This window comes from Astatotilapia calliptera, unplaced genomic scaffold (assembly GCF_900246225.1).
Source record: "Astatotilapia calliptera unplaced genomic scaffold, fAstCal1.2 U_scaffold_6, whole genome shotgun sequence".
Lineage (NCBI taxonomy): Eukaryota > Metazoa > Chordata > Actinopteri > Cichliformes > Cichlidae > Astatotilapia > Astatotilapia calliptera.
Genome location: NW_020535800.1, coordinates 266,014 through 272,211, shown reverse-complemented (window position 1 = coordinate 272,211; position 6,198 = coordinate 266,014). Strand labels below are relative to the sequence as shown.

The following is a 6,198-nucleotide window of genomic DNA, read 5'->3' as shown; positions in this document are numbered from 1 at the left end:
TGTGCGTTCTGATTGCTGTAGACCATTGTCAATCAATCTAGTCCAGTGTCTCCTGTACAGGAGTGGTCCCTAATAGGCCCACGGACCGGTCCCGGTCCGTGAGTCCTTTGGTACCGTTCCGCGAGAGTTGATCCTCCGATGTGAAATGTATGGTTGTAGTTGTGTGTCTTATTTTGAAAGAACTACTTACGCGTTACCATAGCGACCAGAGAGCATTAAAAAGCAGAGAGGAGAATGTCACTGTCATTGTTGTTGGCGCACAGCTCAAGTTACGTTTATTATTATATTAACAAAATACCACAGTTTCTTTTTTTAATTCTTTTGTTGTATTTATCCGCGACACCTTAAAGGTCGTTCCCTGAAAATATTGTCTGACATTAAAGTGGTCTGTGGTGCAAAAAAGGTTGGGGACTCCTGCTGTACAGTACAGAATGCGTTTAGCTTGTCGAATTTACATAAATCTTCGATCGCTAGCAGTGTAACTCTGAAGTGCTGTACTGTATGTTTGTAAGTTTTCTCCCAAACAAACACAACAATGCCGACGAAACGTTTTGCACCCTCAAATGCACCTTTAGGTTTCATTCCATAATACTGGACTTATGTTTCTACGAAGGTTTGAACTCTAAGAGTGTTTAAACAAAAGAGAAAAGTGTGAAAATGTTCATGCCTGTCTGAGAAAAGTGTATAAAGCATGTAGTGAGGGGTTTTACAGTCTTAACATCTGTAATAATTGTAAAAAATAAAGTTGGCTACTTCATGGATTTCACCTACTGCGGGTTATTTTTAGAACGTAACACCAGCGATAAACGAGGGACTGCTGTATTATTAATAGTAGTGTCTGGGACATCTAATTGATTAATATCAACATTGATTATTATGGACTATTATTTTTGTTCAAGGAGAGCCAAAAATATAAAACTCTCTCAGCTTGTTTGTTGCCAAAAATGGCCACTTTTTGTGTATGTTCACAAAATGCTGTAAAATGTGTATTTATTAAAACATTTATCTACTTTTACCGACGTGACTCTTTAAAATAGCACCAGTCCTTTTCATCAAAATCAAAATTGTATCTAAATTTTTTACTCTTTATAGCCAGTTAGGTTATATATTACCATTAACTTTTCAGATAAAACGGTGATAAAGTCCTAATGTTTTCATGAAACTTCCTTTTTTTTTCCCCATCTGAGCATCGGGGAAAAGGCTGTCTTGCAATTGTTGAGGTCACTAGTGTGTGCCCCATTTCTTCCAGGATCACTCTCTTTATAGGTTTTAGTGGACTCCTAGTACTGCGAAGTGGTTTCATGGTACAAAGGGATTGTATTCCAAGATCTGGGAGACTGTAGAAATGAGCAGTGATGCCCTTCCTACCATCTTTCCAGAAAAGTGATCTGGAAGCTGTTAGGCTGACTTACAGCAGCAGCACTTTCTGCACCTGCATAAACTCCAGGACACATTTACTAACGGTGTTTGTTGCTGTATGTGCAGCTTTGAATTTTTTAATAATATATATTTTGTTAATATTTCGGCTATGGTGTCTTGTTATGAAATGTACAAGAGTAAAAGTGTTTTTAGCAGGTGCTTCAAAGCTAAGTTTGACTGGGAAACTCAAAGCTCAACAGTCTGTATCTTGCAAATACATATTTGTGTGGCAATGTCATGCACAACACACACAACTATTAGATCCTTAAGATCAAACCCGTGTCATTCTTTTGGTCCACTGCAGTGCAGTAGTCAAAAAAAAAGAATAAGTGAAGTGTCCACAAATGGCCAGGATAGAGCCCAGAGTGTTAATGTTTAAAATGTATAAAAATATTATTGATTACAATTCTTTACTATTAATATCAACCATATGCTTTTTATTTTGAAATTACAAGTTTAAAAAAAATGCTGTTACATTTAATGCTGTTACACTGTAATCCTTTATTATAAGTATGGACACAGAATCAAGTGAACAACATTTTGAAATAAGTTTAATTGGAATTTTGTACTACGCAAAAAACAAAAAAAACAACAACAACAACGACATATTAAACAAACAAACACAGCCAGTGCCTTCATTTGTCCATTACATGTCAAACATAGCACTGACCCTTAGCCCCTGCTCATCAGCACATGCTTTCAAAAAGAGCTCCATGTCCTTTGCAAACTGAAAAACAAAGAGGAACAAGTCCCTTGCTCCAGTGTCTTCTTCCTCTGACATGTCTCTTAAGACCCTCTGCTGGTCCCCTTGATTTAAGGACAGATATTTGGGCATTGTTACGTGTCCACGGAAAAGTGCCTTATTTTGGACAACCCACTGCACAGCAGGACGCAGATCTTCAACAACTGCTGGCTCCTGTGTCAGGCAAACGGGGATGAAAACATAGTTATTTCTCTGTTGCAGAACAGTTTTTTAACAGTTATTCAAATGTCACTAAACATGTAATTACTGTTTAAAGTGAATACTGACATGACTGACTTCCTGGAACTTTTTCAGTCTGACAATGGGCACGTGTTGTCCTGCAAGCACAGCTTTGGCTTCCTCTCTCCAGTGTGCAAATAGCTTGCCAGAGCTTAACAGAAATTGTTGATATTGTTAAGGTGTGTAAACTTTGACACAACATAAAACAGAAGTCAAAATATAAATACCTCCTGAGATCAAAGTTCTCCATCAACAGCAAGCACCACCATTTACACAAGTAGGGCATGTCTGACTGTAAAATATTAATATGAAACATATTTAACAACTTTCAAAAGATTCAAGACTCCATTGCTGTGAAAGTAAATAGAATACTTACTACAGTATAGTCAAATCAAGCATCCAGTGCCACGTACAGAGCAGACTATTTGGAAGAAAAAATAAAAATGTCCTTTTTTTAGAAGCTTAAATTAGCTTCTGTATGAATCTCAAGAAGAGAAGAGAAAAATTACCATCAGCATGAAGATCCCACAGTCAACTCCATAGTCTTGGCTTGGAAAACCCTGTATTACATTGAAAATAAAGGCTCGTTAATAAAATCCCTTAAAAGAAGACTAGTGTAATTCATATCATTCACCATACACTTAAACTAGCACATACCTTCAAGTCAAAGCTCTTTTTTTCTGACCACTGCCCGGGAATGATCTTCACTGCAAGATACCTTTTTTTTTTTAAAGACAGTTACATTCACAAGTTAACAGATGTCATCATGATGGGTGTGAAATGTTTATTGCTAATAGCACCAACTGTAACTACAGGCCTTAGGAACACGACCTCAACAAAACAGCATAACAAAATGAAAAAGTACAGTCACATGCTCACAGTTGGTCAAAATAAAGCATTTACAGCTTTAAGTTAAGGTTGGCATATTTTATAAACTCATTTTTAATGGTGTTTTATGTTAAACTAGAACATTTGAAGACCCTATTTATGTCTGAAAGTCATCTAAAGACAGCATCACTGACTTGATCATAATGTGAAGATGAGAAATAGAATAAAATGTTGAAGCATCATGCTGATATATCCATCCATCCATCCATCCATCCATTCGCTTCCGCTTATCCTTTTCAGGGTCGCTGGAGCCTATCCCAGCTGTCATAGGGCGAGAGGCGGGGTACACCCTGGACAGGTCGCCAGTCTGTCGCAGGGCCAACACACAGGGACAGACAACCATTCACACTCACATTCACTCGCACATTCACACCTAGTGACAATTTGGATTATCCAATTAACCTATCCCCACAAGCTGCATGTCTTTGTACGGTGGGAGGAAGCCGGAGTACCCGGAGGGAACCCACGCAAACACGGGGAGAACATGCAAACTCCACACAGAAACTTGCTGATATAGTTTATAAAAAAAGCATGTGAGTGTACTGTATGTGTGAACACTCAAGCTCAGCAGAACATGATCTGGGATGCACTTAACCTGGAACACTGAACAGGTTCCTGAAAACTCCGGAACAAACCAAAAATGCTTATAAAAATGTGACCTCAAAAGTGAAACATATTGTTGGCCACCAAATCCTGCCTTGGTGTTTATTGGGTCAAGAAAGAGGATTTCTCTTTTAGGTGGCTTCAGTACCTAAAAGACAGTTAGCCATGACTTCAAACCTGAAAACAATGTCATTGCAAGCGATCACAATCAAAGACTTTTGAAACTGCGTCATAAAAGCTTGAATACATCTCAGACACATAGCAAAATTCTAACAGTTTGTACGTGTCAAAAAACAAGACTTACACACAACTGGAAATGACCAGGTGTCCAGAGAGGGAGAACTATGATGTGCATCCTCTGAGCATCAGTCTGAAACAGAATTGTATTTTTAAGTATCCTGTATATGAACTCTCACCAAAGTTATAAAAAAAATCATTTGGATTACTTGCTTGTTTCTTTAAAGGACGGTACACTTACAGGAAAGGACTGCAATGGATCACAGCCATAGGGTGCAAGCCAAGTCCGGGTGACATACAGATTTTCTATGTAAATGCTTATCCCCTAGAATGTAAACAAAAACATTTAAAACAACAACTCTCTAAATTAAAGCTTGACAATCATCATATACAACATACAGTACCTTTGACTGGACAATTTTAGTGATAAGCTCAAAACAGCCATTTCCAATCTGAAACAGAAAAAATCATGAAAGAAATGAATGTACACTTTATTATTTCATATTCATAGAAAAAATAATACTTACAGTCGATTCCATTTGTTTGTTTAAACCCAGTGTCCAAAAGTCTGCCCGCATGAGGCATCCAGAAGACATTTCAACAATCAGCTCATCTTTGGGTCTGCTGATGTCCAGAACATAGTTGAGCTAAAAAAACAGAGAGGTGTCATAGACTGTGGATGACCAAATCAGATAAGCACTAAAAGTTGCACTTTGCAACATCTGAAAACTTTAACATACAAGCTGTTGTTGGCCAGGGTGCGGTACAAAACACCATGATGAACGGCTGGCCAAAATGTTCTCAGGCTTTGTCAGAGCTTCGCACGGTGGTCCACACAGGTCAGGAAAAGTTGCATCTGTTGAGACCTTCTATTGGCTTTCTTGTTGTCAACTCTTTCCTGAGGTCCTATAGGGATTTTAACAGGTTTCAGACAAAACACTACATAGAATGCACATTAAATGCATACAAATGCAAGAAAAATAAGCACTATCTATAGAAGGAAATTCATTTGAAACAGCATGTAACAAATTCGTTTATGAGCCATCAACTACAACAAGATAATGAATGCAAGATTATTATTTCACCTATATATGACAATCACTATTCAAAATAAGAAATTTTACCAGTGTCACCAGACATTGAAGGTGCTGGGTTCAACACCGTTTCAGTGATTTCTCTGGGTTTATTGCACACCTGTGGGGCTAGGTACACAAAGAAAAGAATATACTCACAGATAGGAACAAACCTAACATGTAAACAATGGTAGCGTTCTGGTCATGAGACAATGCATGTACTTACCTACGACAGCTTGACCCAGTGCCGACAATGAGATATTGATCTGTGTGTTTCTCTGCCATGGAGCACGATGAAAAAACATTAAAACAAGAAGGAATGTTGTTGTAACGCAAAAAAAGTGGCAACATGATCATTGTACGAAAACTAGACGATTCCTAGAATTATGAAATCACTAACGGCAAATTTATTTAAGAAAGACTCTGTCCCAACCTTTGCGATCAACCTGCAAGACTTCCACGGTATCCATGCGTGTTTACGGCTACTGTGGAGGTCACGTGTTTCCGGTTAGTGTGGAGGTCATGTGTATCCGGTTACTGTGGAGCTCCACAGAGGCTGTCACTACCCGATCCGTACAAAAGGAGCGTTCCTAAAGGAGGGTTATGCAATAATAGACGGTAAAAGGATCGATCTGTGAGATGCACTTGAAGAAGTCACTACAAGTTAACCAAAAAATTTTTAAAAATCTGTTAAAAATACACAAATAAAAAATAGGAGAGGGTCAAAAAGCAAAGTCGTAGTTAAATGTGAGCTATGCAGAGCTAAAATTGCCGCATATATAAAGGGGTAGTACTAGTGATAGGGTCGGAGTACTGTTATGATTACATAGGTAGGACACTAGGCTTATTCCTCCTTCAAGCACTTTTTTTTCTTCTAGTAAGTGCCAAGGAAGCCGTTACTGTTCTTGTTTTGTATTTTGTTCTTGCGTTTTTGTTTTTTCTTTATCTTATAGATGGCTGTTCTATTAAGTTCCTTAAATGTTCGAGGCTTAAAAA

At 38.1% G+C, this 6,198-nt stretch overlaps 1 long non-coding RNA gene across 3 annotated transcripts; it reads right to left on the bottom strand.

The window, feature by feature from the left end:
- Positions 1-1,961: 1,961 nt before the first annotated feature.
- On the bottom strand, positions 1,962-5,889 carry LOC113018322 (uncharacterized). 3 transcript variants are annotated; one of them, XR_003271765.1, is made up of 10 exons: positions 4,870-5,888; positions 4,657-4,776; positions 4,534-4,581; positions 4,371-4,454; positions 4,197-4,262; positions 3,059-3,119; positions 2,911-2,961; positions 2,629-2,822; positions 2,450-2,552; positions 1,964-2,335 (listed from the first exon to the last, which is right to left on the bottom strand). It is a non-coding gene; the product is annotated as an uncharacterized LOC113018322 (long non-coding RNA). The 3 variants fall into 3 exon arrangements; XR_003271766.1 differs by having other exon boundaries at positions 1,965-2,335; positions 4,371-4,581; positions 4,870-5,035; positions 5,254-5,888; XR_003271764.1 differs by having other exon boundaries at positions 1,962-2,335; positions 4,371-4,581; positions 4,870-5,889.
- Between the last annotated feature and the right edge of the window lie 309 nt (positions 5,890-6,198).